We start from the raw sequence: 12,388 nt of genomic DNA on the forward strand, positions 1-12,388 counted from the left end.
TGAACAGTGGAAGAGCTGCAGCACCCCCGAAGACCGTGGGACAGGCGGGGAGCGCCAGGATCGCTGGAAGCAGGTAAGTATGCCTCAGTGCCCTCACCCCCTCACCCACCGACCCTGCCACCCACCTTGACTTGAGTATAAGCCGAGAGGGGCACTTTCAGCCCAAAAATTTGGGCTGAAAATCTCGGCTTATACTCGAGTATATACGGTATTCAGTATGTGTACTCATTTGACACTATCTATAAATGCAAGTTTATGGGAAATACAGTTTTTTTCAGCCACACGTCCTCCAAAAATTTTAGAAAAAGCAATCAAATAATTTTATATATCCCCCAAATGTTTGTAAAAACACTGCGGAAAAAAAATTCCCTCATGCAAGTTTATTTACGAAAAAATTATAAGTTCTAAATGTCAAAAAATGGTGACACAAATAATATTTTTACAAGTTTCTGAATGTATTTTTTGCTACTTAAAGGAAACCTGTCAAGTAAAAAAAAAAAATACTATTATTTTGCAGGTAATAGCTGGTTAATAGCTTTCTGAAAGTGACTGGCGCCTGCACTGAAAGCCCCATTGCAGGGAGGAAATTAACTATTCTTCTGAGAAGCCTCAGGCTTTTAGTCATAAAGGCCCTGATTCAGTCACCGCTCAGTAACACAACTGAATGTATTAGTGAGCGGCTGCTATAACCGCCAGTGACTGACAGCCAACTCAGTATTAGGTCATGTTCACATGTTCAGTATTTAACATCAGTATGTATAAGCCAAAACCAAGAGTGGGTGATAAATACAGAAGTGGTGACGTGTTTCTATTATACTTTTCCTCTAATTGTTCCTCTCCTGGTTTTGGCTTACAAATTCTGAGGAAAAATACTGACCAATTGCTGAACATTTGACCAGGGCCTTAGAGACAATTGTCAGTCAGTGTTGGGACACGGTTACAGTTGCCGCTCACAATATACTGAGCGATGATAGTGAGCAGAGGCTTAATTTTCGCCGGCCTACCCATATGACTAAATAAAGTTAATTTTCCTCTGAGCAGTGGGGCTCTCAGTATGGGCACCAGGCAGCTTAAGAACTTTATTAACCTGCAGATGAACCCCATGATTAACCCAATATATGCATGTTAATAGCGTTTTTTTTAACACGACAGGTTCCCTTTAATTAAAAAAAATAATACTTTAAGTTTTGTGTCACCCTATTGGTACTATAAAGGCACGGATGATTGACCTCGTGGAGACCAAAACATCCAACACCGCGGAGACACCATCACGTGTTTTTCAACGCAGGCAGTGAATAGCTATTGGTACTGACCTGGGAAATCTTGGTATCTGGTCATTTTAAAAACACAATAAACAATGACTTAATAGCATTTTTTTCACCATTTCATAGTATTTGGATTTTTTTCCCAATTTCTCAGGAAATGTTAGGCATACTTGCGTGTGCAATGCGAGAAACTTGCACGAGTCTCTCGCCTCCGGCACTCGGGACCGGAGCATGTGGCTGCATAGAAATGCTCTGATCACGAGTGCCAGCAGCAGTGCCGGGTATTGATGCGAGAGACTCATGCGAGTTTCTCATATTGCACAAGCAAGCATGACCCCGGCCTATAGGTTGAACTGAATAGACTTGCGTCTGCATTCAACTTTAAAAACTTCCAATTGTCTTGCAAAAAAGTCACTGTACAGGTATGATGACAGGAGTAATAAAGGAACAACAGAAAGCACAAAAGTACAAATTGGCTGGAAGTGATTGAGCAGTTGTGTATATTGTTGTCTTTTTCACACTTGCTCAGGGGAGATGGATGTCTGTCAATCTTGCACATCACACACAAGCTCAGTCCTTTAAAAATACATATAAAGATGTTTAAAATTACTATGTCTAATTATATTTTTTTTATCTGGGAAACGTATTTGACAATTAACTTGGGCACAAAATAACACTTCAGGAAACTGCTAGCGGTTATTTTCCTAAAGGGTCTATTTTCATGTCCAATTGGTCGAATTTGAAGACCAGAATTTTTTTTTAATAAATTGTATGCATTAATAGTGAGCAAAATTCCAAGTGGAAGCCACCAGATGAATGGTCAGGTCACTTATTGTAACCGCTTTGTGACTTTCGAAGGTTTTACGTGTTTAAAAGAATTTCAAAAAGACTGAACATATTCACAACAAGGCATTTTTACAATGCAGTGCATTATGTTCATTCATTTTAGGCACATTTTTATCACATTTTTAGTCAGGCTCCAGGCAGAAGCTGCTTGAAAAGGACATCAGGTCCTAAGTAGTGATGAGCGAGTGTACTCGTTGCTCTGGTTTTCCTGAGCACGCTCGGGTGACCTCCGAGCATTTATGACTGCTTGGAGATTTAGTTTTCATCGTGGCAGCTGAAGGATTTACAGCTACTAGCCTGCTTGATTACATGTGGGGATTCCCTAGCAACCAGGCAACCCCCACATGTACTCAGCCTGGCTAGTAGCTGTAAATCATTCAGCTGCCGCGATGAAAACTAAATCTCCGAGCAGTCATAAATACTCGGAAGTCACGCGAGCGTGCTAGGGAAAACCCGAGCAATGAGTACACCCGCTCATCACTAGGCCTAAGTTCTCTGGACTCCAGAATAGTAAGTCTTTGTATTTTGTTACTAAATTGCTTCATATTGTTATATTGGTTTTATTAACTTTCAAAATGATTGAAGCATTAAACAAAATCTGCCACCAAAATGGCCGCCTGGGGTCATTTAGACATCCTTTCTCTTTCATATACCTTGAAAGTCTACACAACAAAGACGTGATTCTTTTTAATATGAGATGTCTACTTGTGAGATGCTGAGCTCCTCTGATTGTAAATTCTTGATGTTTTCAAACAAAGTCAGAGTTTTGGCTCAGTATTTGGATCAGCTTAAAATATAGCACAGGATACAGACAGTTTAGGAAAGGCTAGTAAGAATGTGATTGTTTTTCAGCTTTCAGAATTTGTTACCTCTTCAAAAATGTATTTTTAGGGAATACTTGCATTCCAATACAAAACCAATTCTGGTGACCATCAATTCTGTTGAAACCTAAAATAAAACAAAATTAACAAATACTTTGCAGTAAGTAAATAAATAAACTAAATGTAAATAACATTGGGTATTTAGTTAACATTTTGAACAAAAAAAGCAGAAACGTCATCCCACCGTGACATGGTGTACCCAATCAGGACAGTCCCTAACTCTTGTAGTTCACCTAACCATATGTCAGCAGATGTCATCCCACCGTGACATGGTGTACCAAATCAGGACAGTCCCTAACTTTTGTAGCTCACCAAACCATGTGTCAGCAGATGTCATCCCACCACAACATGGTGTACCCAATCGGGACAGTCCCTAACTCTTGCAGTTCACCTCACCATGTGCCAGCAGATGTCATGCCAACGAGACATGGTGTATCCAATCAGGACAGTCCCTAAATCTTTCAGTTCACTTCACCATGTGTCAGGGGATCTCATGCCAACGCAACATGGTGTACCCAATCAGGACAGTCCCTAACTCTTGTAGTTCATGTAACAATGTGTCAGCAGATGTCATCCTACCGCGACATGGTGTACCCAATCGGGATAGTCCCTAACTCTTGTAGTTCACCTCACCATGTGTCAGCAGATGTGAAAATAGATGGCTGCAGAGCAGGACCTAGTCCGGACTGTTCAGACACTTGCACAAGAAAAACTATATAAACAAAATGTCCAGCCATAAAAGCATGAGCCACACCGTGTATGTACAAAGCACTAAAAACTACTGTAAAGCAAAACCAAAGAGATGAGCGAGAATAAATGTTAGTGTATCAAGGCATGGGACGGTAGCTGTGGGTGAATAACTTGTTTCTTATACCCCGACACGCTACATGAAAGTGGGGGTGTTGTGAGCACAAAGAGAATTTAGTGAGAGACACAGATCATGTGTGCTGAACATAGACTAAGGATGCTACAACTGACCGTGCCAAAAAACAGTGACCGTGGAGGCACTGACTTGAGCTGTGAGGGCACTATGCCTGTGCAGGCTGCATTTAACCAATGTTGCTGGTGTGTCAGGACCAGATGGTTTACAGTTCAATGATGGAGACCACAATTCAAAAACAAACTTGATATGAACTTTAAATCTCAGAACACTGACCGGCACTTCCAAAGAAAAAAACACAAGTGTGAAAAGGTGAAAGCTAACAGAGTCATACTATGTAACTGTGAGCAGATAGGAAGATGCAGTAATGGGTCAGAGGCAGAGCAAGTGTTAAGGTGGGGTTTAATTTAACAGGTATACTCCTTGCAGGGAGAAAACAGATAAAACAATATAAAGGAACACGGGGGACATAACTCAGGGGAAGCGTGTGTGAAGCATAGGGTAGGAAATTCAAGGATAGAAAACTTATCAGTCTGACGAATTCAGAATGCGGTTAGTTCAGGATGTGGATGTTGGCCCCAAAGCAGTGACGCATAAGTGGTCCAGTATGGTCCTGGAAAAGATGGTGTCCTGGATCCTGGCAGCGGCGGTGATTCCTCGTGGTCGGGTCGGTGATCGGTGTGTCAGGAAACAATGAGCCAGACAGAGCACAGTCTTTCCCCCTGTCAGCACACAGGTACAATGAGCAACTCAATTCAGGTACAAAGGAAAACCCCTCACAGCGGGTGTCCCAATTCTCCAATCAGTGCATGCACAGGTTTATGTCCTGATTGAGCATCCTGTCAATCACGGTCAGCGATGTCAGCAGGGACCAGGTACGTCATTATCGGCAGTCTCTGTTAACAGCTTTCAGCCTCTGCTGGTTTTTGCCCACTCTGCCAGTTAGCCCCCCTGCAGAAGCCCTGACGCTGCCCTCCTGCACGATGCACTTTCCCACAGCAACTAACTGATTTGCCGTGTGCTGTAGCCCTTTTATCTTAGCCATGCCCCCTACTCCTAGGTGCAAACTTGGTCCGGGGCTTTAAGCTTTCCCCCATGAAACCTGGGTGACAGCCCCGACATTTCCGGATCTGTCACGGAGTAGGTAAGCCTGGTCTGGGTTTTCTCCTTACTTTCCCCCCTCTTTGTGCTCGCCATTCCACGGGTGAGAGTTTCTGCAGTAAGCGCTGACATTCTCCCATTCCTTGAATGATTTGTCGCCAAACAAAATGATCCTGATCAAAGCAGTTAGGGGGTTTTCCTGCTATCGAGTGTTCAGAATGGCGTAAACTAGGAGTTTCCATCGAATCCATTTGAGTAGTTGAATGAGGGAATGGGGAACGCGCCCATTTCTGGTGAAGCAGCCATTTCAGGAATGTCAGACATTCCAGGGGTCTCGGATATTAGCTCTCCTTTCGGCCTCACTATCGGTAGTCTCGGATATTCTTCTTCTTTACAATCACTATGAACTAAGGGAGGGCTCTCGGCATCACTGGGTTTTTCTTCTTCTTCTAAAACATGATCCCTGGACACGCAGGGGCGGAACATGTTTCGGTGTACCGAGTGAGTGGGGGCATCTTCTTCCCCTTAAGGCTGGACTCCGTAGACTGGTTCTTCAGAACTGACTTGCTGCTTTACCAGTACAGTGTTTTCTCCCATCGATAGTCAAGATTATCTCGAGGGTGCTTCTCTCGTACCAGCACCCGGTCTCTGGCCTGTAGAGCTGTCCCTTGTAGAGGAGCTTTCTCAGAATGCTCCAACTCCTGAAACCGGGTCTGTACCAGGCGATGTAGTATTTGCAGCCAATGGCGATGTTCTCGTACCCAGGTGGACACCCCCGTCCGTGGGTAGTCTTCCTCTGGGTCCAGCTCCAGCTCTGTGATCTCTTTGCCTCGTCTGCCGAAGAGCAGGGTGTAAGGGGTGTACCCTGTGGTGCGATGTACACGGTTGTTGTATACCCAAACCAGTAATGCTATGATTTCAGGCCAGCGAATCTTACAATCTTCCTCCAGCGTTCTCAACATCTGAATGAGAGTCCGGTTGAATCGTTCACATGCTCCATTACCCTGTGGATGATATGGCGTCGTTCCAGACTTCCCAATTTGGTACATAAGATGTAGTTCCTCCATCAATCGTACTAGAAAACAGACCCCCTGGTCTGAGTGTATTCTCTTCAGACAGCCATACACCTGGATAAGGTTTTTACAGATGGCATAGGCCGCAGACTCCACAGTTTGGTCTCGGGTAGGAGTCACAACGGTGAAATGATCCACCATTACCAAGCAGTGTTCATACCCTTGATGGGCCGGTCCAATTGTCACATAGTCAATCATCAAGACCTCCAGTGGGGCCGAGGTCACAATAGTTTGCGTGGGGGCCCTCTGTTCCGGGGGTTTGGACAATTCACAGCTTATACAATATTGACACACTTCTTCTACTTTCGCCCGTAGTAAGGGATGATAAATAGTGGTGAGCGAGTGTACTCATTGCTCGGGTGACCTCCGACTATTTGTTAGTGTTCGGAGATTTAGTTTTCATCATGGCAGCTGAATGATTTACAGCTATTAGCCAGACTGAGTACATGTTGGGGTTGCCTGGTTGCTAGGTAATGCCCACATGTAATCAAGCTGGCTAATAGCTGTAAATCATGCTGCTGAGGTGATTAAAACTTAATGTCCGAGCAATCATAAATACTCGGAGACCACCCGATCATGCTCGGGAAAACCCGAGCAACGAGTACACTAGCTCATCATTAACTATAAACTAATTTCTGAAGTCATTGATAAGTCATATCTTGGCCAAAATGTTCTCCTTTTTCGTGTGCCTCCACGGCTACTTTGTGAAACAGGGCCTCGGGAACCACCACCTACCAAGTGATGGATAGGGCTCACTGTAGTTGAATTTTCCTGTACAACAGTCTATTCTTTAGGTATAATCTTTCCCATTGTCAAAGAATTTGTAGGGCCCAAGGAGACAGGGCCTCCCTCTCATTCTTGCCAGGCAAATGTTTGAATCCGTACCCACTCATCCCGAGGCTGTCCCAATAAATTGCGGCTCCGCTAGTACCAATTCCTGCATGACTGTCAACGTCCTGGCAGGACTCCGGAACCCAGGTACCTCTTCAGCCTCAAGTTCTTCGTCTCGACTAGGACCAGGCTTCTCTTATGTCACTCTGGGCAACGCATCCGCTTGAGTGTTTTCAGCTCCTCTTCTGAAGGCGATCTTATACCGATATTTAGCCATTCTTGCCACCCACCGTTGTTCCAGGGTGCCTAACTTGGCATTTTCCAGGTGAGCCAGTGAGTTGTTGTCGGTGCGCACTAGAATTTCAGACCCTGACAGGTATTCCGCGAACTTCTCCGTCATAACCCACAGTAACGCCAGCTGCTCCAACTTGATTGAGCTGTAGTTGTCTGGATTCCGTTCGGATTCATGAAGACAATGACTGGCGTAAGCAATCACTCGCTCCTTCCTATCCTCAACCTGCAACAACACAGCTCCTAGTCCATGCAAGCTTCCATCAGTATGTAGAATGAAGGGGCGAGAGAAGTCAGCGTAGGCCAGGATGGGTGCTTCTGTTAATGCCACTTTTAAGGCTTGAAATGCTTTCTCCTGCCATTCTCCCCATTGGCTTTCCCAGTTTTTGGCTGCAGATGGAACTCCTCTCAGCAGCTCCAATAACGGATTCACGATGCGAGTGAAGTCTTTCACAAACCATCGATAGTACCCGGTTATTCCCAGAAAAGCCCGGACATCCTTGACAGTCTTCGGGGTGGGCGAATATTGCACTGCTGCAATGTTTTCATGGAACAGACGTACTCCTTCCGCAGAGACCACATGTCCTAGGTATTCGATTTGGGTGCGAAACAAATGGCACTTGGATGGTTTTTCCTTCAGTCCATGTCTCTGCAGCCTTTTCAGTACCTGCTCCAAACGCTGCAGGTGTTCTTCGAATGTGGCGGCATAGACAATTATATCATCTAGATAGATCAAAGTGGCTTCGAAATTCAGGTCACCCAAGCACCTCTCCATCAGTCGCTGAAAAGTTCCAGGAGTGTTGGCCAGCCCAAATGGCATTCTATTAAACTCAAACAGGCCCATAGGTAGTATGAATGCCATCTTCGCTCTGTCGTGCTCGGACATCGGCACTTGTCAATAACCACTGGCCAGATCTAGGGTAGAGAAGTATCTCGCTTGTCCCAGGGCGCATAAGGACTCTTCAATCCTGGGTAGCAGGTATGAATCCCGCACAGTGCTAGTATTTAACTTGCAATAGTCTACACAAAATCTCAGAGTGCCGTCTTTTTTTCGTAGCAGGAATATAGGAGCAGCCCATGGGCTTTGACTTTTCCAGATGACACCGTTTTGTAACATCTGTGAGAGCATTCCTTTCACCTCCTGGTACAGCTGTGGAGGAATTTGACGGTAACGTTCTCTTATGGGTGCAGCATTAACGGTTGGAATCTCGTGAGCGATGGCAGTGGTACAGCCAAAATCGTCCTCATGATGAGCAAATACGTCTTGATAGCGTCTGAGTACATATTCCACCTGCTGTATCTGCTGTGGTGTGAACTCTGTTAGTTCAGCCTGCATTTGTTCTAAGATTCTTTGCCCTTTTCTTTGCCATGGGGGTTCCAACATTGAATGAGTTTCTACTGTTACAGTCCAAGGGTCTCCTTTTTTGCCGTCAACTGTATGGATTGTGATGGAATCAGCTCCTCCGGCATGCCGACTATTTGTGCTATTTCATGCCTGGGGAAAAGTGTCAGTGTGCCCTCTCTCAAATTTAGACATCTCATGGGCACTTTCCCATCTCGTACGGTAGCCAATGTTTGGCCAATTAGGAGTCCGGGTGGTAGATTCTCTATAGCAGCTGGTTCTAATTGTACTTTCACTCCTTTCAGAGGGGTGCAGGCCCGGACAGGGACAGAGAGCACGGTCTGCCCCGGAGGTATTTCAAAACTGTTTGCAGCCAGAATTACCACCCTGCCCAGCACTTTTCCATCGCAGGAGAATTCTTGCGCCTGAGCCGTTCAAATCAACTGTTGAAATATTTTCCTTTGAGGTGTTCGGGGGTTCCATTGTCTCAGAAAATGATCTGGGGACTCATTGATAAACAAACTTCTGAACTCCTTAAGCACATTCATCCCCAGGGTAACAGTATATCCACGCTCAGTGTCACCCAAAGTCAGTACCACACCTCAGCGGCCCAAGTCTTTGCTGCAGACTCTAATTTGGATCCATGCCACCCCTGCGACCGGGATGGGGAGCTGATTGGCTGCCATCAACTTTATCACCTGTCCCCACTTAGGCCTCATCGCTTCAGAGAAATGGTTTCTGAAATACTTCTCTGGAATCGTAGTTGCTTGGGAGACGGTATCTACCAGACAGCATACGGCCCGTCCATCTATTTCAGCCCAGACTAATGGACACCTTGAAAGTAAATTGGTGGAACTTCTGGTTCTTTTTACTGGCTGTTCTGGCTCCGGGCGGCATCCCCCAGCCTCGGAGCCTCCTAGTTTAACGGGCGACGCTAGAGAGGCCGCCCACGTTGTGGGCACATCTGGGCCATGTGCCCCAGCTCTCCACAGAGGAAGCACGTAGGAAGTTCCTCACATCTAGACACTCTTCCCCCCCATCGCAGTACTGAGAAAGCTCTGCTCCCAGATGAGCTCAGCGAGGTCACCGTCTTTTTAGTTTCTGTCAAGTCTTCCCTCGTCTCTTGGATTTCTCTCCGCAAATCCTCCATCCATTCGGGCGCAGCCACTGCATTCACGGCCACTTCTCCGCTACGGACCTTCACCGCCGGAACTGTCACCCCGTGTTCTTGCTCGCAGGCGCATGCCTCACTTCCAACTTCTGCAAAAGTCATGTGTGGGTTCACATGCAAGCGCTCCCGCAGGGCCTGTTTCATCAGTGTATCTCAACTCAGTCACTAACTGATCACGCAGCACCATGTCAATTGACCCTACCCCCTCATCGTCTTTCCGAGATATTGCAGTGTGCATTTCCTGCAATACATTCATGAACTGTGTCACTGTCTCCCCTTCTTTTTGAATCCGGCTAAACAGTCGCATGCGCAGCTCTCCTACATCTGTGGGGTCCCCATGTGTTTCCTCCAGTATATGTAATACCTTGTCAAACGTATCCTGCTGTCTGGGGGGCCATAGCATCACTGAATCCCTCGCCTCCCCTTCCAAGGCCATCATGGTGACCTCTGCCTGTAGGGTGGGTATCATAGAGTGCATTCTCATCATCCCTTTAATACAATCAGTTCAGCTCCACAGCATGGTGTTACTCCCATTAAATTTAGGTAGGTTGTTTAACATTGCCCTCAGAGAAATGCTGGACCTAGGGCTCTCCCTAGACATTTGGTCTGCCCTCTCCGTGCCAGTGGACTTCATCCTGCCAACTACGTCAAGTGTGAGCAGGAAGCCAATGTGAAGAATAGGGTAGGAAGTTCAAGAATAGAAAACTTATCAGTCTGATGACTTCAGAATGCGGTTAGTTCAGGATGTGGATGTTGGTGCCAAAGCAGTGGTGCATAAGGGGTCCAGTATGGTCCTGGAAAAGATGGCGTCCTGGATCCTGGCTGCAGTGGTGATTCCTCGTGGTCCAGTTGGTGCTTGGTGTGTAAGGAAACGATGAGCCGGACAGAGCACAATCTTTCCCCCTGTCAGCGTACAGGGACAATGAGCATTTCGATTCAGGTGCAAAGGGAAATCTCTCACAGTGGGTGTCCCAATTCTCCCATCAGTGCATGCACCGGTTTATGTCTTGACTGGGCGTCCTGACAATCACGGTCAGCGATGTCAGCGGGGACCAGGTACATAGTTGTCGGCAGTCTCTGTTAACAGCTTTTAGTTTCTGCTGGCTTTTGCCCACTCTGGCAGTGTACCCCCCTGCAGAAGCCCTGACACTGCCCTCCTGCGCGATGCACGTTCATACGGCAACTAACTGATTTGCCGCGCGCTGTGGCCCTTTTATCTTAGCCATGCCCCCTACTCCTAGGTGCAGAGGTTGGTCCGGGGCTTTAAGCTTTCCTCCATGAAACCTGGGTGACAGCCCCGACAGTTCCGGATCCGTCACAGAGTAGGTAGGCCTGGTCCGGGTCTTCTCCTTACATAACAACCAAATTAAAGCTGCACTCTGAAAGTCTATAATATGTAAACATTAACCCCTTAGTGACAGAGCCATATTTTTTAAATCTGACCATTGTCACTTTATGTGGTAATAACTCTGCAACGCTTCAACAAATCCCAGTGATTTTGAGACTGTTTTTTCGTGACACATTATACTTTATGAAAATGGTAAATTTAGGTCAATATGTTTTGTGTTTATTTATAAAAAATATCAAAAATTTGAGAAAAATGTTAAAAAATTTGCAATTTTCAAAATTTTAATGATTATCCCTTTAATCCAGATAGTCATACCACAGCAAAACATTAATAAATAATATTTCCCACATGTCGGCTTTACATCAGCACCATTTGTAAAATGATATTTTATTTTTTTAGCATTTTAGGAGGTTTAAAATTGTAGCAGCAATTTTTCATTTTTTCAAGGAAATTTACTAAATTTATTTTTTAGGGACTCATCCATGTTTGAAGTGACTTTAGGGGTCTCATGTATTGGGAAACCCCCAAACGTGATACCATTTTAAAAACAGCACCCCCTGACATATAAAAAACTGCTGTCAGGTAATTTATTAACCCTTCAGGTGCTTTACAGGAATTAATGCAAAGTGGTATGACAAAAATGAAAATGTGCATTTTTACCACCAACATGCCTCTAACTTCTGAACAGATTACTACACCCGGCAGACTCGAAGGCCGCTATTTGGTCATGAATTGCCATGGCAAACATCAGGACCACAAAATCATGATCTGAGGGCACCAATTGGGGTAAAGAGGGAGCCCCCACACTCTGTTAACCATATATAATGATGTAGTCACTATTTACAGCAGCATCTAAGGGGTTAAACAGATTTGGACGGTGCAAACACTGATCGTGGCTGATGCAAAAAGTTGTCAGCTATAGTGCACAACCAACAGATGCCGGATTGATACCTGTATGGGGATGATATTCTCTTATATGTAAGGTCAGTTAAAAAGTGTATTGGCGGTCATTAAGGGGTTAAATATGTGAAATTGGAACTGCATAAGTGCTGCAGAAAACATGCTAAAAAAAGAAGGCGCTTAGCTCATAAATTGGCCAAAATGTTTAAGTGACAACTTTATCGACAATGTCTATTTCTTTCATCCTAGGACTGTGGACAACTTGGACGATTCTGATGAGTCACCAACAGTGGCTGCCTCAGCACCTTGTACGTCAGCATCAGAGACGGATCAGACAGCTGAGGCCAGTCAAACAACACAGCCACAATAGCCATCTGATGCTGGTGAAACAACCACTGAGGGTATGATTGGAAGCAGCCAAATAACAACAGAACAACCATCACAGGCATCAAGCTCACC

Source organism: Ranitomeya imitator, chromosome 4, assembly GCF_032444005.1.
Source record: "Ranitomeya imitator isolate aRanImi1 chromosome 4, aRanImi1.pri, whole genome shotgun sequence".
NCBI lineage: Eukaryota > Metazoa > Chordata > Amphibia > Anura > Dendrobatidae > Ranitomeya > Ranitomeya imitator.